This window comes from Canis aureus, chromosome 21 (genome assembly GCF_053574225.1).
Source record: "Canis aureus isolate CA01 chromosome 21, VMU_Caureus_v.1.0, whole genome shotgun sequence".
NCBI classification, from domain to species: domain Eukaryota; kingdom Metazoa; phylum Chordata; class Mammalia; order Carnivora; family Canidae; genus Canis; species Canis aureus.
In genome coordinates, this window is record NC_135631.1 from 56,586,911 (window position 1) to 56,610,977 (window position 24,067).

Here is a 24,067-nt window from a genome sequence, read left to right on the forward strand (position 1 = left end):
GTTTATGTATACAATGGAATATTACTTAGCCATATGAAATAAAAAATACCCACCATTTCCTTCAACTTGGATGGAACTGGAGGGTATTATGCTGCATGAAATAAGACAATTGGAGAAGGACAAACATATGGGCTCATTCATTTGGGGAATATAAAAAATAGTGAAAGTAGTGAAAGGGAATAAAGGGGAATAGAGAAAAATGAGTGGGAATTATCAGAAAGGGAGACATAACATGAGATTTCCTAATTGGGAAACAAACTAGGGGTGGTTGAAGGGGAGGTGGGTGGGTGTGGGGGTGACTGGGTGGCGGGCACTGAGGGGAGCACTGGATGGGATGAGCACTGGAGGTTATTCTATATGTTGGCAAATTGAACACCAATATAAAATAATTATATAAAAAAAGAAAGTTATCTAGGTAATTTGGTGTGGACAGGTGACTGGGGACACTACTCTTTGGCCATCTTGTCCCCTCCTTCTCTGTTTTCCATTTAAACATGGTTTCTAGGCAGTGATATCAGCTGGGTCACTGAGAAAGCTATCTGACATCGGCCACCTGAGCTGCATGGTGATTGGCCACCTGAACCAGGCCACCCAAGGAGCCTGCCTGATTGGACGGGCATGTTGGTGACATCACAGAAGGGCACTCTGATGCACCTTGGCTGTTATAAAAGCATGGCAACCACGCACTCCCCTATGACAACAGAGATGGCACTTCAGGCACAGATCTCGCTACTCTCCCTAAGGTTCTCTGCCCTGTTTTCTGCCCCTGCCCATGGCAAGCCCCCTGTTTACCCCTCATGCCCCAGGCCTCTCTCCAACTCTTTGGGCTCCACCTGGATGTTTGCACCTCCCTTCATGCCCCTCTGCGGTCCAGAGAGTCCACGAACCCACAGCAGGCGACTCCTGGTCCCATATCCCACTGTGAGGTTGGCCTGGCTGCTCACGGACATATTCCCATGTAGCCTCTGGGAGCGGGACACTGTGAATCGGTACCCTGGATACTCAGACAGAGGGGAAAAATCTCTCCGACACCTCTGGGGTCAACCCAGGGCTCAACACAGGAAAGCTGCGAGTCCATGTCCTGCGGGAGCCCAGGGCACTCCCTGCTTCTCTGGAGTTCTCCAACGCAGCTCAGCACAGGAGACATGAGTGCCCTACACCTCTGGTCCACCCCCATGTGTACAATGACTGCAGTGTCTTCCTCCAGTCCACCCCCATGTGTACAATGTCTGCAGTGCCTCCAGGCACCCGGCAGAGAGGGGATTTCATGAAACAAGTAAGTCCTGGGAGAAGGAGCCACCACATCACTGGACATGGTGGGGGCATTGGAACACGGGCCCTCAGACCAGGAGCTGCCTGCCCCAGCTCAGTAGGGACAAAATGATCCTACATCTGAAACTATTGGTGTATGATATGCTGGCAGATTGAATTCAAATTTTTAAAAAGTAAAACAAAAATAATATAAAATAAAATATTTGCGTAAATAGAAAGGGAATAAGGTAATCAAAAGACTGAGAGACAAGGCTGTCTGCAAGATGGCAGAAGAGTAGAATCCCAAAATTACCTGTCCCCACCAAATTCTGGGCACTGATTTTGTATCCTGCCACACTGCTGTATGAGTTCTACCAATCTTGGGGTGGAGTCTTTTGGGTTTTCCATCTAGAGTATCATGTCATTGGTGAAGAGGGAGAGTGTGACTTCTTCTTTGCCAATCTGAATGCCTTTTATTTCTTTTTGTTGTCTGATTGCTGAGGCTAGGACTTCTAGTACTCTGTTGAATAGCTGTGGTGAGAGTGGACATCCCTGTCTTGTTCCTGATCTTAGGGGAAAGGCTCCCAGTGCTTCCCCATTGAGAATGATATTTGCTGTGGGCTTTTCAAAGATGACTTTTAAGATGTTGAGGAATGTTCCCTCTATCCCTATGCTCTGAAGAGTTTTGATCAGGAATGGATGCTGTATTTTGTCAAATGCTCTCTCTGCATCTAATGAGAGGATCATATGGTTCTTGGTTTTTCCCTTGCTGATATGATGAATCACATTGATTGTTTTACAAGTGTTGAACCAGCCTTGTGTCCCGGGGAAAAATCCTACTTCGTCATGGTGAATAGTCTTCTTAATGTATTTTAGTATCCTATTGGCTAATATCTTGTGGAGAATTTTTGCATCCTCGTTCATTAGGGATATTGGTCTGTCATTCTTTTTGGTGGGGTCTTTGTCTGGTTTTGGAATTAAGGTGATGCTGGACTCATAGAACGAAGTTGGAAGTACTCCATCTCTTTCTATCTTTCCAAACAGCTTTAGTAGAATAGGTATGTTTTCTTCTTTAAACGTTTGATAGAATTCCCCTGGGAAGCCATCTGGCCCTGGACTTTTGTGTCTTGGGGGTTTTTTTATGACTCCTTCAATTTCTTTTCTGGTTATTGGCCTCTTCAGGTTTTTTATTTCTTCCTGTTCCAGTTTTGATAGTTTGTGGCTTTCCAGAAATGTGTCCATTTCTAATAGATTGTCTAATTTATTGGTGTATAATTGTTCATAATATGTTTTTAAATTGTTTGTATTTCCTTGATGTTGATAGTGATCTCCCCTTTCTCATTCATTATTTCAATTTGCCAACATATAGAATAGCACCCAGTGCCTATTTCATCAGTGCCCACCTCAGTGCCCGTCACCCAGTCACCCCCACCCCCTGCACATGTCCCCTTCCACCACCCCTAGTTCGTTTCCTGGAGTTAGGAGTCTTTCTTATTCTCCCTTTCTGATATTTCCCACTTATTTTTTCTCATTTCCCCTTTATTCCCTTCCACTATTTTTTATATTCCCCAAATGAATGAGACCATATAATGTTTGTCCTTCTCTGATTGACTTATTTCACTCAGCAAAATACCCTCTGGTTCCATCCACATTGAAGCACATGGTGGGTATTTGTTGTTTCTAATGGCTGAGTACTATCCATTGCATACATAAACCACATCTTCCTGTTGCAGTTTTGGTAGTGTGTGGTTTTCCAGACTTTTTTTTTTTTTTTTTTTTGCTCATAAGTTTTTAACATCATTTGTGATGTTGGTGGTGATCTCTCCTTTCTCATTCATGATTTTAGTGAGTCCTCTCTCTCTTCTTTTTAATAAGGTTAGCTAATGGTTTATCTATATCATTAATTCTTTCAAAGAACCAACTCCTGACTTTGTTGATCCATTCCACAGTTATTCTGGACTCTACTTTATTGAGTTCTGCTCGAATCTATATTATACTCTTCTTCTGCTGGGTATAGGATCTATTTGCTGTTTTTTCTCCAGCTCCTTTAGGTGCAAGGTTCGCTTTTGTATTTCAGTTCTTTCCAGTTTTTGGATGGATACTTGTATTGTGATGTATTTCTCCCTCAGGACTGCTTGTTGTGTATCCCAAAGATTTTGAACGGTTGTATATTCATTCTCATTATTTTCCATGAAACTTTATAATTCCTCTCTAATTTCTTGCTTGACCTTTTCATCTTTTAGCAGGATGTTTCTTAACCTTCATGTGATTAAAATCCTTCTAAACTACTTCTTGTGATTTAGTTCTAATTTCAAAGCATTATGGTCTGAAAATATGCAGGGGACGATCCCAAACTTTGGGTGTCGGTTAAGACCTGATTAGTGTCCCAGTATGTTGTCTAATCTGGAGAAAGTTCCATGTCCACTTGAGAAGAATGTGTATACAATTGTGTTTGCATAGAAAGTTCTGTCAATATCTGCGAAATCCATCTGGTCCAGTGTATCATTTAAAGCTCTTGTTTCTTTGGAGATGTTGTGCTTAGAAATCCTGTCGATTGTAGAAAGTGCTACTTTCAAGTCACCACGTATATGTGTATTATTATCTAAGCATGTCTTAACTTTGGTTATTAATTGCTATACTTGGCAGCTCCCGCATTCGGGGCATGCATATTGATGATTGTTAGGTCATCTTGTTGGATAGATCCTTTAAGTATGATATAGTGTCCCTCTTCATCTCTTATTACAGGGTTTGGGATAAACTTTAGTTTATCTGATCTAAGAATGGCTACGCCTGTTTCTTTTGAGGACCATTGGAATGGTACGCAGTTCTCCAACCTTTTATTTTCAGGCTGTAGGTGTCCTTATGTGTAAAATGAGTCTCTTGTATACAGCACATAGGTGGGTTTTCCTCTTTTATCCAGTCTGTAACTGCAGCTGCACCTTTTGCTGAGGTCGTTAGGCCCATTCACATGCAGAGCTACAACTTAAAGATATGTATTTAGTGTCATCAATGATACCTGTTCAGTCCCTGTTGTGGATTGTTCCCCTGGACTTCCTCTATTACATACTCCTCCTTAGTGTTTCTTGCAGAGCTGGCTTCATGATCACATATTCTTTCGGTTTCTGCCTATCTTGGAAGCTCTTTATCTCTCCTTCTGTTCTGAATGAGAGCCTTGCTGGATACAGTATTCTTGGCTGCATGTTCTTCTCATTTAGTACCCTGAATATATCCTGCCAGCCGTTCGTAGCCTGCCAGGTCTCTGTGGAGAGGTCTGCTGTTGTGCTAATACTTCTCCCCATAAAAGTTACAAGTTTCTTGTCTCTTGCTGCTTTATTTTTTTTTTTCTTGCTGCTTTAAAGATCTTCTCTTTATCTTTGGAATTTGCAAGTTTCACTATTAAACGTCGAGGTGTTGAGTCGTTTTTATTGATTTTAAGGGGGGTTTCTCTATTTCTGGATCTGAATGCCTGTTTCCCTCCCCAAATTAGGGATGCTTTCAGCTCTGATTTGTTGAAATACGTATTCTGGACCTCTGTCCCTTTTGGCACCCTCGGGAACCCCAGGTAAACATAGATTTTTTTCCTTCTGAGGCTGTCATTTATTTCCCTTAAGATATCCTCATGATCTTTTAGTCGTTTGTGTCTTTTTTCCTCAGTTTCCCTCCTTGCCTTGTCTTCTATGTTACTCACTCGTTCTTTTACCTCATTAACCCTCATCGTTAGGACCTCTAGTATGGATTGCAACTCATTTAAGTGATTTTTAATTTCGGCCTGATTAGATCTAAATTCTGCAGTCACGAAGTCTCTTGAATCCTTTTTGCTTTTTTCTAGAGCCACCAGTAGCTTTATACTTGTGCTTCTGAATTGGCTTTCTGACATTGAATTGTAACCCAAATTTTGTAACTCTGTGGGAGAGGGACTGTTTCTGATTCTTTCCTTTGATGTAAGGTTTTTCTTCTAGTCATTTTGCTCAGTGCAGAGTGGCCAAAAATGTTATACTTGATAGAAGCGTGAACTCTTCTCTCACTGTAGCATTCCAGCTGCTCTCTCCTTAAATCTCAGGCTGAATTCCTAGGTATTCAGGATGATTTGAAATTTATTGGGTAATTGGGAATGGACAGGTAATTTGGGGACCCTACTCTTCCACCATCTTGCCTCCACCTCCTCTGTTTTCTGTTTAAGCATGGATTCCAGGCAACGATATCAAGAGGGTCACTAAGAAAGCTGTCTGACATTGGCCACCTGAACTGCATGGTGATTGGCCACCTGAACCAGGCCACAATGTGAGCCTGAGTGAAGTCACAATCACACTTTTCTCAGATGACATGATACTTTATGTGGAAATCCCAAGAGTTTGCAACTTTGCTAGGACTCATACTGTAATTCAGCAATGTGGCAGGATGAAAAATCAATGCAGAGAAATCAGTTATAACTGATTGTCTACAAATATTGAAAAAAGGGAAATTTAGGGTTGATCCTACTTAAAATTGCACCATAAAACATAAAATACCTAGGAATAAACATAATGAAAGAGGTAAAGGATCTGTAACTAAAAACTACAGAATACCTATGAAAGAAATTGTGGAAGAGCAAAGACATATATTAACACTGCATGTTCAAAGATTTGAAGAATCAATATTGTGAAAATGTCCATGATACCCAAGCAATGTACCCTTTCAAAGTAGTCCCTATCAAAATACCCTTGACATTTTTCACAGAACATAAATAAATAACTCTAGGATTTGCATGGAACTGGAAAAGACCCCAATTAGCCATAGGAATGTTGAAAAAGAAATCAAAAGCAGTTTATATCACAATGTCTGGATTTCAGGTTGTATTTTGTCTAAGGTTTTTTCTGTATGTCATAGACAAAGCTGTCATCATCAAAATGTTATCATACTGGCACAAAAACAGACACATTGATCAAGGAATGGACTAGAGAACTCAGAAATGGACCCTCAACTCTATGGTCAACTAATCTTCAACAAAGCAGAAAAGAATATCCGCTGGAAAAAGTACAGTCTCTTCAACAAATTGGACAGCCACATGCAGAAGAACTCAACTGAACCATTCTCTTACACCACACACAAAGATAAACTCAAAATGGATGAAAGACCTAAAGGTTAAATAGCAATCCATCACAATCCTAGAGAAAAACACAGGCAACAACTTCTTTGATCTTGGCCATAGCGACTTATGCAAGACATGTCTATAAAAGCAAGGGAAACAAGAGAAAAACTGAACTACTGGGACTTCATCAAGTTCAAAAGCAAAGGAAAAAGTCCATAAAACTAAGAAGCAACCTACAAAATGGGAGAAGGCATTTGCAAATGACATATGAGACAAAAGGCTAGTATCTAAGATCTATAAAGAACTATGGAAGTCTACACTCAAAACAAGTATCCAGCGAAGGAATGGGTGGAAGACATGAACAGACATTTCTCCAAAAAATCCTACATGTGGAGAACAGACACATGATAAAAAATGCTCCACATCACTCATTATCAGGAAAATACAAAACTAAACAAAACCCACAATGAGATACCATCTCACATCTGTCAGAATGGCTAAAATGAACAAGGCCGCTGGCCCCTGCCAGAGTACTGGAAATCAAAGAGAGGCTCGAGCTTCCTGGCGGCGAAGCGTCCTGGCTCAATGGACTGGATGGGCACAATGACAAGGGCCTGGTCTTCACCATCAGCATGCCCGACCACAGTATTCATCTGGTGTTGTGGAAGGAGCACGGCTGACGCCACGCGCTGGCCGCCGGTGACTGTGGGTGCTGGGGCTCCAGGGTTTCAGTGCGACCTCTGGCAGCCGACTGCATGAACCAAAGCTCTCACCTAACGGTATCGTAGCGCAGTGCACAATCATTTATCTGTGTTTGCCAGGGGGCCAGAGCTCGGGCGGGGGAGGGCTTGTTTTCTTGACACACAGCACAGCATGCTAACAGAGTACACCATTGACTTCATTTGTACTTAGTTACGTTGGTCAGTATAAGAGGATGCATTGAGGGTTCATCTTTCTTGAATATTGGTTTTCAGTAAAGAAAGTTAAATGGTTAAAAAAAACTGGCGATGACAATGTAAGTATGGCCAGCTGTCGGTGGTCTCATGGTCATTAAAGAGTTAAAGATTCTGAGTATTTAAGTGCTAATAATTACAATTTTTATCCAATTTTTTATTAAGTAAATTCTAGCAAGTAATATACATATTACTGCAGATAAAACCATCATTGGGAATTATTAAATTGATTGCATATTTTGAGCTACTCTTTATGAAGAGAAGTAAAATACTTGGTATGTGTAAGGCAGCAGAGAGTTGGCTTAGGGACTCTCAGCTATTTCTAGAAAAATTGGTTAGTAAAAATAGCATTCAGGTTATTTTCCTTAGAAAGACTATTCTGAGGATGGAATCTGTGACTCAGCAGCAGCGCAGACGCTGTCCCTTCAAACACCTGGTTGCCCATTTTCCACTGTTATGCTGATGCCTTTTTACTCATCTCATGTTTGATAAGGCGTCCTCCCTGAATGAGCTGGGCTACTTCATTTGTGGCATGGCATGCAAACAGAAGCCAGGTTCAAGGCTGGACCTTGTAGGCAAATCTCATGAATGTCAAGGAGTAACAACAGAGGGCAAATGTCATCCGCCCACTGATAATCTCTGGAGACTTTTTCATGTCATTGATGGCAGCAATGGGAAGACCCCAGTTGGCTACAGGGCCCCAGAAATGCGTACTCATGAGGCAGTCCCAAAAGTCCTTGCTCCGGACATAGTCTGCCACCAACAAGAAATGTTGGCGAGGATGTGGAGAAAGGGGAACCCTCTTGCATTGTTGGTGAGAGTGCAAACTGGTGCAGCCACTCTGGAAAAGTGTCCCCAGGACAGGAGAGCCCAGCCTGGAGAAGCAGGAGTTTCACCATTCTTCCCGGACAGGAAGGCGCTCTCAGGGAGTTAGAGCAGGATCCCAGGAGGGCAGGGATGACCTCAGACTCCCAGGGACACTAACAGACCACCTGCGCCCCAGGGAGAGCACACCACACCCCACGGCTGAGCTCCCTAAAGGGCTGCAGCGTGCCTGGCTGGACCCGTGAACAACTCAGAGGCAGCTCAGGTGGAGGCACCTGGGGCAGGGGGCTGCTCGTCCAAGGGAGCAGCTCGGAGGCAGCTTGAGCAGCGGGGGGTCTCCACAGCCCCCAGGAGCAGCTCAGATGCGGCTACAGCAGAGGCTCCACGCAGAAGGGGCTGCGCAGCTGGGAGCGCGAATCCAACAGCGCAGGCCGGGAGCACAGGGTGCCTGCGGACACAGTCCAGGATCCGGCGCTCCCCCGGGGACAGGCAGAGGCCAGGAGGGACAGGACAGCAAGGACACTCCTGCCCCAAGTTGAGCAGATCAGCGGCCCCTCCCCCAGAGCATCCAGGCCCCTGCAGACTGAGAGCTCCGTAGTTACTGCAGGAGCTGATTCCAGGGCTCTAGAGCTGGCCGCCGCCACTGTTGTTGTTCCTACTGGGGCCTCACAGGATAAAAAAACCCCAATAAGCCTCATAGTGCCCTCACTGTATAAACAGGTTAAACATCTTTCACTGAGCCCTGAACAAGGCAGGGGGCTGAGCAGCTCCCCAAAGTGCTAACACCTGAAAATCAGAACAGCAAGCCCCTACCCCAGAAGACCAGCTAGACAGACAGGAAAAAAAAAATTATTGATCAACCAGTGCTGGAAAGTTCCAGTGGAAGTCGAGGAATTTACAGTATACAGAATCAGAGTGTACTCCCCTTATTTTTTTTTTTGTTTTTTGTTTTTTGATTTCTGTTTGTTCCTCCCCCCCATATTTTTGTTTTTTTCTTTTCTTCTCTTTTTTTACTTTTTTCTCTTCTTTTTTAAGTTTTTTTTCTTTCCTTCCTTCTCTTCTCTCTTTTTCTCCTTTCCCCAATAGAAATTGTTTTTGGCAACTCTGCACTGAGCAAAATGACTAGAAGGAAAACCTTACCTCAAAAGAAAGAACCAGAAACAGTCCTCGCTCCCACAGAGTTACAAAATTTGGATTACAATTCAATGTCAGAAAGCCCATTCAGAAGCACTATTATAAAGCTACTGGTGGCTCTAGAAAAAAGCATAAAGGACTCAAGAGACTTCATGACTGCAAAATTTAGATCTAATCAGGCCGAAATTAAAAATCATTTAAATCACTTAAAAATCCAAACTAGAGGTCCTACAGACCAGGGTTGATGAGGTGGAAGAACGAGTGAGTAACATAGAAGACAGGTTGATGGCAAGGAAGGAAGCAGAGGAAAAGAGAGAAAAACAAAAGACCATGAGGAAAGGTTAAGGGAAGTAAATGACAGCTTAAGAAGGAAAAATCTACATTTAAAGGGGGTTCCAGAGGGTGTCGAAAGGAACAGAGGACCAGAAAGTGTATGAGAACAAATCATAGCAGAGAACTTCCCTAACTTGAGGAAGGAATCAGGCATGAAGATCCTGGAGCTGGAGTGATCCTCCCCTAAAAGCAATAAAAACCATTCAACACCCTGATATTTCATCACGAAACTTCCAAATTCCAAAGATAGAGAAGATCCTCAAAGCAACAAGATACAAAGGATCCCTAAACTTTATGAGGAGAAGTAGTAGGTTAACAGCAGACCTCTCCCCAGCGACCTGGGTGGCCAGAAAGGGCTGGCATGATATATTCAGGGTCCTAAATGAATTGCCAACATATAGCATATCTCCCATGGTCATCACGTCAAGTGCCCCCCTCAGTGCATGTCATCCAGTCACCCCAACCATCCAGGAAACTCCCTTACCAGTACCCCTTTTTCATTGCTCAGAGTTAGGAGTCTCTCATATTCTGTCATCATCAACTGATATTTTCACTCATTTTCTCTCCGTTTCCCTTTATTCCCTTTCACTATTTTTTATTATGCCAAATGAATGAGACCATATAATGATTGCCTATCTCTGATTGACTATTTTCCCTCAGCATTATACCCTCCAGTTCCATCCACATTGAAGCAAGTAGTATCTCTTTGTCGTTTCTATTCTTTTCTTTTTTCTTTTTTTTTGTACTTAACAAATATATTCAGAACATTTCATCCTAAAGCAGCAGAAGACAGTCTTTTTGAGTGCATATGAAACATTCTCCAGAATAGATCACATACCAGGTCACAAATCAGACCTGAACAAGTACAAAAAGATGAAGACTATACCATGCATAGTTTCCAACCACAATGCCATGAAACTTAAGGTCAACCACAAGAAAAAAACTGGAAATACCACTAATACATGGGGGTTAAAGAATATCCTACTGCTTATAATGAATGGGTTAATCAGAAATTAAAGTGTAAATTAAAAAATACATGGAAGGAAATGAAAATGAAAACATGAAGGTAATATTAAAAGATGTCTTTACTGATCCTCTGATTTTCACACATGCTCTTCTTAACCTCCATTATGGAGTTCATCCAATTTCTACCGGGTATTTGGGATTAATCACCCAGCCAGCATAGTAACTTCCTTCCTTGCCTATTGATTCAGGGGCCTGAAGAGCTCAAAGTGGCCAGGCACCAGTTTCAATTTCCAGATCAGTGGGATTGTTTTTGTGTCTCTCTTTGAACCTGAGACCTCTAGGTCAGCAGAATAATAAATCGTGGGAAAGAAAGAAACATTTTGCAAGTAGATCATGACGGGTTATAGTGAGTAGTACAACTCCCAGTTCCAGTCCTTGATTCCTGCACCTGTAAATGTGAGCTATGTGAGAAACAGCATCATACATTAGAAGCTGATTTAGAAGATATATAGCCCTCTGGGGAACCTTGTCCTACCCTGCAAGGAATTGCCACCTAGATAGCACTACAGCTGAATCTTTTATTTTTAATTTTTTTTAAATTTATTTTTTATTGGTGTTCAATTTGCCAACATATAGAATAACACCCAGTGCTCATCCCATCAAGTGCCCTTCTCAGTGCCTGTCACCCAGTGACCCCCAAGCCATGCCCACCTCCCTTTCTACCACCTCTAGTTCATTTCCCAGAGTTTGGAGTCTCTCATTCTGTTTCCCTTTCTGATTTTTCAGACTGATTTTATCTCATTTCCGCTTTATTTCCTTTCACTATGTTTTATAGTCTCCAAATGAAGGAGACCATATAATATTTGTCCTTCTCCGATTGACTTATTTCACTCGGCATAATACCCTCCAGTTACAACCACGTCAAAGCAAACGATGGGTATTTGTCATTTCTAATGGGTGATTGAGTTCAAATTTTTAAAGAGTAAAATGAAAGTAAGATAAAATAAAATATGTGTGTAAATTCAATGGGAAAATAGGAAGTCAAAATAATGAGAGACATGGCTGTCGACAAGATGGGGGAAGTGTAGGATCCCGAAATCACCTGTCCTCATCAACTTACCTAGATAACTTTCAAATCATCCTGAAACCCGATGAATTCGTCCTCTGATTTAAAGAGAGAATAGCTGGAAGGCTAAAGTGAGAAGCGTTTGCGCTTCTATTAAGGTAGAAACACGGAAAAATAAATGAGTACACTCCAATGGGAGAGAGCCTCCACAAGGAGCCAGGCTAAGGCCAGGCAGGAGAGACTCCAGGACGGGAAAGCCCAGACCGGGAGAATCAGGAACTTGACCAACATTCCTGGATGGAAAGGCACTCACAGGGAACTCAGGCAGGATCCCAGGATGGGCAGTGGAGCCCCCAGGTTCCCGGGGTCACTAACATAGGAAATGGGGAGAGCCGCCACAGACCATGGACGGAGCTCCAGCAACGGCTGGAGCGCGTACCCAGTGGGCCCCGGAACAGCGGAGGTGGCGGCTCTGGCAGCGGCTCGGCTAGGAGGGGAATGCATGGCCCTGGGAGAGCAATTCCAGAGGCACAGGCCCCGGACCCCAGGGTGCTGGGGGACACAGCAAGGATCCGGCGATCCCCTTGGGACATGTGGGGGCCGGGAGGACACAGGACCGCGAGGACGCTCCTGCCGCGGGGCACCCCCGAGCTGTGCAGGTCAGTGCCCCCCATGCCCGCAGCATCCAGGCTCCCACGGACTGGGGTCTGCAGGAGTTACTGCGGGAGCTGACTCTAGGGCTGAAGAGCTGGCCACCGCCAGTGTTATTGTTCCTCCCTTATGTCACATTGTGCCTGGGATGGAGCGGGGCCACCAGGGAGCATGGGTCTCACAGGATAAACAGCTCCCAGGTAGCCATGCCCCTGGCAGGGGCCGGGGCAGCTCCCTCGGGGCACACACCTGACAATCAGAAAAGAAGGCCCCTCCCCCAGAAGATCACCTGGAAGGAAACAGGAAGAGCAAGTTCTTGACAAAGCAGCACTGGAAAGCTCCAGGGGAATTCGAGGGACTTAAACTATATAGAATCAGAGGCTACACCTCCTTGTTATTTTTTTTTTTAATTTTGAAATGTTTCTTTTTTTCCTTCCTTTCCCAGTACAACTTGTTTTTAGCCACCATGCACTGAGCAAAGTCCCTTGAAGGAAAAACTCACTCCAAAGAAAAAATCAGAAATAGTCCTCTCTCCCACAGAATTACAGAAATTGGGTAAAACTTCGATATCAGAACGCCGATGCAGAAGCAGAAAAATAATGCTACTGGTGGCTTTGGAAAAAAGTATGAAGGATTCAAGAGACTTCATGCCTGCAGAATATAGATCATTGATATTGGGTGGGAAAAATCTATTTCCTGTATCTGAATGCCTGTTTCCCTCCCCAATTTAGGAAAGTTTTCAGCTATGATTTCTTCAAATACATATTCTAGCCCTCTGTCCCTTTTGGTACCCTCGGTAACACCAGGTAAATGTAGATTTTTGTTTCTGAGGCTGTTATTTTTTCCCTTAACCTATCCTCATGATCTTTTTTCATTTTCTCTTTTTTCCTCAGTTTCCCTCCTTCTCATCAACTTGTCTTCTATGTCACTCACTCGTTTAATTGATTTTTAATTTTGGCCTGATTAGATCTAAGTTCTGTAGTCATGAAGTCTCTTGAATCCTTCATGCATTTTTCAAGAGCTTTATAATTGTGCTTCTGAATTGGATTTCTGACATTGAATTGTAATTCAAATTTTGTAAATCTGTGTGAGAGAGACCTGTTTCTGATTCTGTTTTTGAGGTTAGTTTTTCCTTCTAGTCATTTTACTCAGTGCAAAATGGCCAAAAACTAGTTGTATTGGGAAAAGGAGAAAAATAGAGAAGAGAAAGAAGAAAAGAAAAACAAAAAGAAAAAAGAATTTAAAAAAAAGAAAAGAAGGAAAAAAGAATAGAATAAAAGAAAAAAGATGGGGGGGGCAAAAAAACAGACACATAGATCAATGGAAAGAATTGAGAATCCAGAAGTGGACCCTCATCTTTATGGACAACTAATATTCGATAAAGGAGGAAAGACTATCCACTGGAAGAAAGTATCTTCAATAAATGGAGCTGGGGAAATTACACATCCACATGCAGAAGAATGAAACTAGACCACTCTCTTGCACCATACACAAAGATAAACTCAAAATGGATGAAAAATCTAAATGTGAGACAAGATTCCATCAAATCCTAGAGGAGAACACAGGCAACACCCTTTTAGAAATCGGCCAGAGTAACTTCTTACAAGATACATCCATGAAGGCAAAAGAAACAAAAGCAAAAATGAACTTTTGCGACTTCATCAAGATAAGAAGCTTTTGCACAGCAAAGGATACAGTCAACAAAACTAAAAGACAACCTACAGAATGGGAGAAGACATTTGCAAATGACGTATCAGATAAAGGGCTAGTATCCAAGATCTATAAAGAACTTATTAAACTCAGCAGCAAAGAAACAAATGATCCAAACAGGAAATGTGCAAAAGACATGAACAGAAATGTCACAGAGGAAGACATAGACATGGCCAACAAGCACATGAGAAAATGCTCTGCATCCCTGGCCATGAGGGAAATACAAATCAAAACCACAATGAGATACCACCTCACACATGTGAGAATGGGGAAAATTAACAAGGCAGGAAATCACAAATGTTGGAGAGGATGTGGAGAAAGGTGAAACCTCCTGAACTGTTGGTGGGAATGTCTAAAATGAGTCTCTTGTACACAGCAAAGAGATGGGTTTTGCTCTTTTATCCGGTCTGAATCGGCAGCTGCACCTTTTGCTGGGGTCACTAAACCCATTCATATCCAAAGTTCCTATTGAAAGATATGTATTCAGTGTCATCATGATACCTATTCCGTCCCTGTTTTTGTGGATTGTTACCTTGGACTTCCTCTATTACAGATTCCCCCTTAGTATTTCTTGCAGAGCTGGCTTCATGATCACATATCCTTTCAGTTTCTGCCTATCTTGGAAACTCTTTATCTCTCCTATTATGAATGAGAGCCTTGCTGGATAAAGTATTCTTGGCTGCATGTTCTTCTCATTTAAGACCCTGACTATATCCTGCCAGCCCTCTCTGGCCTGCCAGGTCTCTGTGGAAGGGTCTGCTGTTATGCTAATCCTTCTCCCCATAAAATTTAGAGATTACTTTTCTCTTGCTTCTTTAAGGATTTTCTCTTTATCTTTGGAATTTGCAAGTTTCACTATTAAATGTCCAGGTGTAGAGTGGTTTTTATTGATTTCATGGGGGATCTATCCATTTCCTGATCTGAATGCCTGTTTCCTGCCACAAATTAGGGAAGTTTTCAGCTCTGATTTGTTCAAATACATATTCTGGGCCTGTGTCCCTTCGGCACCCTCGGGACCCCAGATAAATGTAGATTTTCCTTCGGAGGTTGTCATTTATTTCCATTAGCCTATCCTCATGATCTTTTAGTCATTTTTCTCTTCTCTTTGTTTCCTCAGTTTCCCTCCTTGACATCAACTTGTCTTCTATGTCACTCACTCATTCTACCACGTTAACTCTCATCGTTCTGACCTCTAGTTTGGATTGCATCTCATTTAATTGATTTTTAATTTTGGCCTGATTAGATCTAAATTCTGCAGTCATGAAGTGTCTTGAATCCTTTAGGGTTTTTTCTAGATCCACCAGTAGCTTTATAATTATGCTTGTGATTCGGCTTTCTAACACTGAGTTGTAATACAAATTTTGTAAGTCTTTGGGAGAGAGGGCTATTTCTGATTCTTTCTTTTGAGGAGAGTTTTTCCTTCTAGTCATTTTACTCAGTGCAGAGTGGCCAAAAAGAAGTTGTATTTCATAGAAGCGTGAACTCTTCTCTCACTGTAGCATTACAGCTGTTCTCTACTTAATTCTCAGGCCAAATTCCTAGGTTTTCAAGATGATATAGTTGTTATGTAGGTAATTGGGTAAGGATAGGTGACTTGGGGACCCTACTCTTCCACCATCTTGCCCCCACCTCCTCTGTTTTCCGTTTTAACGTGGTTTCTAGGCAACGATATCAGGAGAGTCACTGAGAAAGCCATCTGACATTGGCCACCTAAGCTGCATGGTGATTGGCCACCTAAATCAGGACACACTGAGAGCCTGCCTGATTGGCTGCGGCATGGTGGTGACATACAGAAGGGCACTCTGATGCACCTGGGCTGATATAAAAGCATGGCAATCACACAGGCCCCCATGATGACAGAGATGGTACTTCATCCACAGATCTCCCTGCTCTCCCTCTAGTTTGCTTCCCTGTTTTCTGGCCCTGCCCATGGCAAGCCCCCTGTCCCATCACCTGCCCCAGGCCTCTTGTCAAAACTTTGGGCTCCACCTGCATGTTTGCACCTCCCTTCATCCCCCTCTGTGGTCCTGAGAGTCCTCGAACCCACTGCAGGCCACTCCTGTTCCCTTTTCCCACTGTGAGTTTGTCCTGGCTGCTCACGGACATATTCCCATGTGGCCTGTGGGAGTGGGACACTGGGAATCGGTACCATGGATACTCAGGCAGATGAGAAAAGCCCCTCCCACACCTCTGGGGACAACACCGGGATCAGCACCGGAAAGCTGTGAGTCTATGTCCTGAGGAGCCCAGGGCACTAACTGCTTCTCTTGAGCTCTCCAACCCACCCAGATCAGCACAGGGCTCATGAATGCCCTAATCTTCCAGTCCACTCCCATGTGTACAATGTCTGAAGTGCCTCCATGCACCTGGCAGAGAGGGGTATTATGAAACAAGTAAGTCCTGGGACAAGGAGTCACCACATCACTGGACACGGTGGGGGTCATTGGAACACGGGCCCTCAGACCACGAGCTGCCTGCCCCAGCTCAGTAGTGGAGAAACGGATCGTCCAGATCCCTGGCTGACCAGGAGCCTGCAAAGGACAAATCCTCGAACACAGCAGGGCATGGAGAAATGCAGTCCCCAGAACAGAGCACCTACCAGGAGCCCTCAGATTGGGAACCTGCTGATCCCAGGTGCCCCAGGGCATGTGGGTCACCCAAACACTGAAGGGACCAGGAACCCTCATACCACCAGTCTCCAGCTGAGCCCAGAAGAAGGCAAGGGGGTCCAGGGAACACTGGGTTTGCAGAATGCCTCCAAATAATGAGCCCTGCATCCCAGCTCATCATTGGGGAAATGAGGCACCTGCACAGTGGGATCAGCATGTTGCTTGGACCTGGAGACCAACATCACAGCTCAGCTTTACTCACTTAGGCCACTGGTAAGTGGGCTCACCTTGTGATTTTGGACTTGTGGTTACACAACCCAGACATGGCTAGGCCAAGCAGGCCCCTGGATAGCAGGCTCACCATGTGCCATTGGACCCCTAGACTCACAGCATATCTCAGCACTAGGGCAAGCTGGCCTCTACTTAGGAAGAATTCATGAGATTGAGAAAGCTCTCAAAGGACTTCTCAAAGAAAAGATAAAGAATCCCAACAAATAAAATCATAAATGAAATTGGCAGATCACAACCAACTCCAAATAAATGCGAACAATTATAAAGGCATTCAAACTGGCAAGGAAGAAGTCAACATCTCACTTTCCTCAGATGACATGATACTTTATTTGGAAAACACAAGAGTTTGCAACTTTGCTAGGACTCATATTGTATTTCAGCAATGTGGCAGGATAAAAAAATCAATGTAGAGAAATCTGCTTTATTTCTAGACACAAAAATGATATAGACGAAAGAGAAATTAAGGGCTGATCCTATTTACAATTGCACCGGAAACCATAAAATACCTAGGAATTAACGTAATGAAAGAGGTAAAGGATCTGTAACTAAAAACTATAGAACACCTAAAAAGAAATTGTGGAAGAGCAAAGAGATTCATTAACATTCCATATTCATGGATTTGAAGTATCAATATTGTGAAAATGTCCATGCAACCCAGGACAATGTACACTTTTGAAGTAGTCCCTATCAAAATACCCTTGACATTTTTCACAGTTCAGAAACAAATATTTCTAAGTTTTGCATGGAACCAGAGGAGACCCCAATTTGCCATAGGAATGTTCAAAAAGAAATCAAAAGCAGTTTATATCACAATGTCTGGACTTCAGGCTGTATTTTGTCTAAGGTTTTTTCTGCATGTCATAGACAAAGCTGTCATCATCAAAATGTTATTGTACTGGCACAAAAACAGACACATTGATCAAGGAATGGAAGAGGGAACCCAGAAATGGACCCTCAACTCTATGGTCAACTAATCTTCGACAAAGCAGAAAAGAATATCCGCTGGAAAAAGGATGGTCTCTTCAACAAATTGGACAGCCACATGCAGAAGAATGCAACTGGACCATTCTCTTACACCACACACAAAGATAAACTCAAAATGGATGAAAGACCTAAAGGTGAAATAGCAATCCATCACAATCCTAGAGGAAAACACAGGCAACAACCTCTTTGACCTTGGCCATAGCAACTTATGCAAGACATGTCTGTAAAGGGAATGCAAGGGAAACAAAAGCAAAACTGAACTATTGGGACTTCATCAAGATAAAAAGCAAAGGAAACAGTCCATAAAACTAAGAAGCAACCTACAAAATGGGAGAAGGCATTTGCAAATGACATAGGAGATAAAAGGCTAATATCCAAGATCTGTAAAACACTTATGGAACTCAAGACCCAAAACCAGTAATCCAGTGAAGAAATGGGCAGAAGAGATGAACAGACATTTCTCCAAAGAAGACAACACGTGGCCAACAGACACACATGAAAAAAATGCTCCACATCACTCATTATCAGGAAATTACAAAACAAAACAAAACTCACAATGAGATACCACCTCACAACTGGCAGAAAGGCTAAAATGAACAAGACAGAAAAACAACAAACTTTGGCCAGGTTGTGGAGAAAAGGGTACCGTCTTGCACTGTTGGTGAGAATGCAAAGTGGAGCAGCCACTCTGGAAAAGGGAGCAGGATCCTCAAGAACTTAAAAACAGAGCTACCCTATGACCTAGCAAATGTGCTACCGCGTATTTACCACAAAGATACAGAGGTAGTGAAAAGAAGGGTCACCTGCACCCCAATGTTCACAGCAGCAATGTCCACAATGGTCAAAATGTGGAACGAGTCCACATATCCATCGCCAGATGAATGGATAAAGAAGATGTGGGCTATAGTTACAATGGGATATTACCGAGCCTTTAGAAAGGACGAACCTTTACCACTTCTATCGACATGGATGGAACTGGAGGGTATTAGTCAGAGAGTGAAATAAGTCAGTCAGTGAAAGACAATTATCATATGGTTTGATTCATATGTGAAACATAAGAAACATTGCATAGAATCATAGGGGAAGGGAGGGAAAACTGAATGGGAAGTCATCAGAGAGAGAGAAAAACCATGACAGATTCTTAACTCTGTGAAATAAACTGAGGGTCGCTAGAGGGGAAGTGGATGGGGGATCAGGACCTGGGTAAGGGGCATCAAGGAGGGCACTGGTGTGATGAGCACTGGGTGTTACACACAAATGATAATTTATGGATCGCTACATCTGAAACTAATGGTTTATTATATGCTGGCAAATTGAATTCAAATTTTTAACAAGTAAAATAGAAATAAGATAAAATAACATATTTGTGTAAATAGAATGGGAAAATAGGAAATCAAGATAATAAGAGCCAAGACTGTCAGCAAGATGGCAGAAGAGTAGGATTCCGAAATCCCCTATCCCCAACAACTTACTTAGATGACTTTCAAATCATCCTGAAAACCTACGAATTCGGCCTGGGATTTAAAGAGAGAACAGCTGGAAGGTTACAGTGAGAAGAGTTTGCGCTTCTATCAAGATAGGAAGACGAAAAAATAAATAACAAGGCTCCAGAGTGGGAGGGGAGAACCCCCACGAAGAGCCGCGCTAAGGCCAGGCAGTAGACACTCCAGGACAGGAAAGCCCAGACCGGGAGAATCAGGAACTTTACCATTTCCAGATGGAAAGGCGCTCACAGGGAACTCGGGCAGGATCCCAGGAGGGGCAGTGGAGCCCCCAGGGTCCCGGGGTCACTAACAGAGGAAGTGGGGAGAGAGCGCCACACACCATGGGCGGAGCTCTGAAAAGGTCTGGAGCGCACACCCATCGGATCCCGGGAGCAGCTCAGGTGGTGGCTCTGGCAGCAGCTCGGCAAGGAGGGGAATGCGTGGCCCGCAGGAAGGGAGAGTGATTTCAGCAGCGCAGGCCCGGGAGCCCAGGGCCCCGGGTGACAAAGCCCAGGATCTGGCGATCCCCTTGGGCAATCAGGGGCGGGAGGACACAGGACAGCGAGGACGCTCCTGCCACCGGGCACACCTGAGCTGTGCAGGTCAGTGCCACCAACACCCAGTGCTGCCAGGCTCTTGCGGACTGGGAACTGCAGGACTTAATGTGGAGCTGACTTTCGGATTGGAGAGCTGGCCGCTGCCAGTGTTGTTGTTCCTCCCAAGTCACCTTGCGCCTGGGTCAGAGTGGGGCGGCCAGGGAACATGGGTCTCACAGGATAAACAGCTCCCAGGGAGCCGAGCCCCCAGCAGGGGGTGGGGCAGCTCCCCTGGTGCTCACACCTATCAGCAGAGCAGGACCCTCCCTCACAAGACCAGCTGGAAGGAAAGGGGAAGAGCAAATTCTTAACCAAGCAGCGCTGGAAAGCTCCAGGGGGAAGTTGAGGGACTTACAGTATATAGAATCAGAGGAGACCCCTCCTTGTTATATTTTTTTAAGCTTTGAAAATTTTCTTGTTTTTTGTTGATTTGTTTGTTTTTGTTTTTTGTTTCCCCCCTTTTTTCTTTATTTCCTTCCTTTTTCCAGTACGACTTGTTTTTAGCCACTCTGCACTGAGCAAAATGACTAGAAGGAAGAAGTCACCACAAAAGAAACAATCACTAACAGTCCTCTCTCCCACAGAGTTACAGAATTTGGGTGACAATTCGATGTCAGAATGCCAATACAGAAGCACAATTATAAAGCTACTGATGGCTCTGGAAAAAAGAATGAAAGATTCAAGAGACTCATGACTGCAGAATTTCGATCTAATCAAGCCAAAATTAAAATCAATTAAATGAGATGCAATCCACACTGGAGGTCCTAACGATGAGGTTAATGAGGTAGAAGAATGATGAGTGACATAGAAGACATGTTGATGGCAAGGAAGGATGCTGAGGAAAAAAGAGAAATAAAAAGACCATGAAGAAAGGTTAAGGGAAATAAATGACAGCCTCAGAAGGAAAAATCTACGTTGAAAGGGGGTTCCAGAGGCTGCTGAAAGGAACAGAGGACCAGAAAGTGTATTTGAACAAATCTTAGCTGAGAACTTCCCTAACTTGGGGAAGGAAACAGGCATCCACATCCTCGAGATAGAGAGATCCCCCCCCCACAAAAATCAATAGAAGCCGTTCAACAGCCCGACATTTCATGGTGAAACTTGCAAATTCCAAAGATAAAGAGAAGATCCTCAAAACACTAAGAGACAAGTGATAACACTTATGGGGAGAAGTATTAGGTTAACAGCAGATCTCTTCACAGAGCCCTGGAAGACCAGAAAGGGCTGGAAGGATATATTCAGGGTCCTAAATGAGAAGAGTTCAATTTGCCAACATATACCATATCACCCAGGTCTCATCCCTTCACGTGCCCCCCTCAGCGCCTGTCATCCAGTCACCCCAATGACCCAACACCTCCCTTCCCACTGCCCATTGTTCCTTTCCCAGAGTTAGGAGTCTCTCAGATTCTGTCATCCTCAACTTATATTTTCACTCATTTTCTCTCCTTTTCCCTTTATTCCCATTCACTGTTTTTTATACTCCCCAAATGATTGAGACCATATAATGATTGCCCATCTCAGATTGACTTTTTTCCCTCAGCATAATACCCTACAGTCCAATCCATGTCGAAGCAAATGGTGGGTATTTGTTGTTTCTAATGGCTGAGTAATATTCTATTGTATACATAAACCACATCTTCTTTATCCATTCATCTTTCAATGGACACTGAGGCTCCTTCAACTGTTTGGCTGTTGTGGACTTTGCTGCTACAAACATCGGTGTTGGTGTCTCAGCATTTCATTGCATCTGTATATTTGGGGTAAAACCCAAGCAGTGCAATTGCTGGGTCATAGGGCAGATCTATTTTTAACTCTTTGAGGAACCTCCACACAGTTATCCACAGTGGCTGCACCAGTTCACATTCCACCAGCAGTGTAGGATTGTTCCCCTTTCTCCACATCCTCTCCAACATTTGTGGTTTCCTGCTTTGCTAATTTTCCCCATTCTCATTTGTTTGAGGTGGTATCTCATTGTGGTTTTGATATGTATTTCCCTGATGGCAAGTGATGCTGAGCATTTCCTCATGTGCTTGTTGGTCATGTCTATGTCTTCCTCTGTGAGATTTCTGTTCATGTCTTTTCACCATTTAATGATTGGATTGTTTATTTCTTTGCTGTTTAGTTGAATAAGTTCTTTATAGATCTTGGATACTAGCCCTTTATCTGATAGGTCATTTGCAAATATCTTCTCCCATTCTGTAGGTTGTCCTTGGGTTTTGTTGACAGAATCTTTTGCTGTGCAAAAGCTTCTTATCTTGATGAAGACACAATAGTTCATTCTTGCTTTGGTTTCTCTTGCTTTCATGTATGAATCTTGCAAGACGATACTGTGGCCAGGTTGAAAAAGGGTGTTGCTTGTGTTCTCCTCTAGGACTTTGATGGAATCTTGTCTCACTTAAGATCTTTCATCCATTTTCAGGTATCTTTGTGTATGGTACAGGAGAGTGGTCTAATCTCATTCTTCTGCATCTGGATGTCCAATTTTTCCAGCATCATTTATTGGAGAGACTTTTTCCAGTGGATAGTCTTTCCTCCTTTGTCGAATATTCGTTGACCATAAAGTTGAGGGTCCACTTCTGGATTCTCTATTCGGTTCCATTGATCCATGTGTCTGTTTTTGTGCCAGTACCACACTGTCTTGATGACCAGAGCTTTGTAGTACAACCTGAAATCTGGCATTGTGATGCCCTCCGCTATGGTTTTCTTTTTTTTTTAATTCCCCTGACTATTCAGGGTCTTTTCTGATCCTATAGAAATCTTAAAATAATCTGTTCCAAGTCTCTGAAGAAAGTCCATCATATTTTGATCAGTGTTGCATTAAACATGTAAATTGCCCTGGGTATCATTGATATGTTCACAAAATGAATTCTTCCAATCCATGAGCATGAAATATTTTTCCATCTGTGTCTTCCTCAATTTCCTTCAGAAGTCTTCTGTAGTTTTTAGGGAATAGATCCTTTACCTTGTTGATTAGGTTTATTCCTAGGTATCTTATGCTTTTGGATGCAATGGTAAATGGATTGACTCCTTAATTTCCCTTTCCTCAGTCTCATTGTTAGTGTATAGAAATGCCAGTGACTTCTGGGCATTGATTTTGTATCCTGCCATGTGGCCAAATTGCTGTATGAGTTCTATCAATCTTGGGGTGGAGTCTTTTGGGTTTTCTACAGAGTATCATGTCATTGGCAAAGAGAGAGAGTTTGATTTCTTCTTTGCCAATTTGAATACATTTATTTATTTTTGTTGTCTGACTGCTGAGGCTAGGACTTCTGGTACGATGTTGAATAGCTGTGGTGAGAGTGGACATCCCTGTCTTGTTCCTGATCTTAGGGGAAAGGCTTCCAGTGTTTCCCCATTGAGAATGATATTTGCTATGGTCTTTTTGTAGAGGGCTTTTAAGATGTTGAGGAATGTTCCCTCTATCCCTACACTCTGGAGAGTTTTGATCAGGAATGGATGCTGCATTTTGTCAAATGCTTTCTCTGTATCTATTGAGAGGATCATATGGTTCTCGTTTTTCTATTGCTTATGTGATGAATGACATTGATTATTTTATGAGTGTTGAACCAGCCTTGCATCCCGGGGATAAATCCTACTTGATTTATCCTACTTGAATAATCCTACATGATTATTCATGGTGAATAATCTTCTTAATGAATTTTAGTACCCTATTGGCTAATATCTTGTGGAGAATTTTTGCATGCATGTTCATTAGGGATATTGGTCTATAATTCTCCTTTTTGGTGGGGTCTTTGTCTGGTTTTGGAATTAAGGTGATGCTGGCCTCATAGAACGGATTTGAAATTACTCCACCTCTTTCTATCTTTCTGAACAGATTTAGTAGAATAGGAATGGTTTCTTCTTTAAACGTTTGATAGAATTCCCCTGGGAAGCCATCTGGCCCTGGACTTTTGTGTCTTTGGAGGTTTTTGATGACTGCTTCAATTTCTTTTCTGGTTATTGGCCTGTTCAGGTTTTGTATTTCTTCCAGTTCCAGTTTTGATTGTTTGTGGCTTTGTAGAAATGCGTCAATTTCTTCTAGATTGCCTAATTTATTGGTGTTTAGCTGTTCATAATATGTTTTAAAATCATTTGTATTTCCTTGTTGTTGGTAGTTATCTCTCCTTTCTCATTCATGATTTTATT

The 24,067-nt window shown here is 43.0% G+C and overlaps 1 long non-coding RNA gene and 1 pseudogene across 1 annotated transcript; one reads left to right on the forward strand and one right to left on the reverse strand.

The window, feature by feature from the left end:
* The first annotated feature begins 379 nt into the window (after positions 1 to 379).
* On the forward strand, positions 380 to 7,588 carry LOC144293114 (uncharacterized). The gene is made up of 2 exons (XR_013360614.1): positions 380 to 1,276; positions 6,118 to 7,588. It is a non-coding gene; the product is annotated as an uncharacterized LOC144293114 (long non-coding RNA).
* An 88-nt stretch (positions 7,589 to 7,676) lies between these two features.
* Positions 7,677 to 12,100, reverse strand: LOC144292086 (mitochondrial pyruvate carrier 1 pseudogene; annotated as a pseudogene).
* Between the last annotated feature and the right edge of the window lie 11,967 nt (positions 12,101 to 24,067).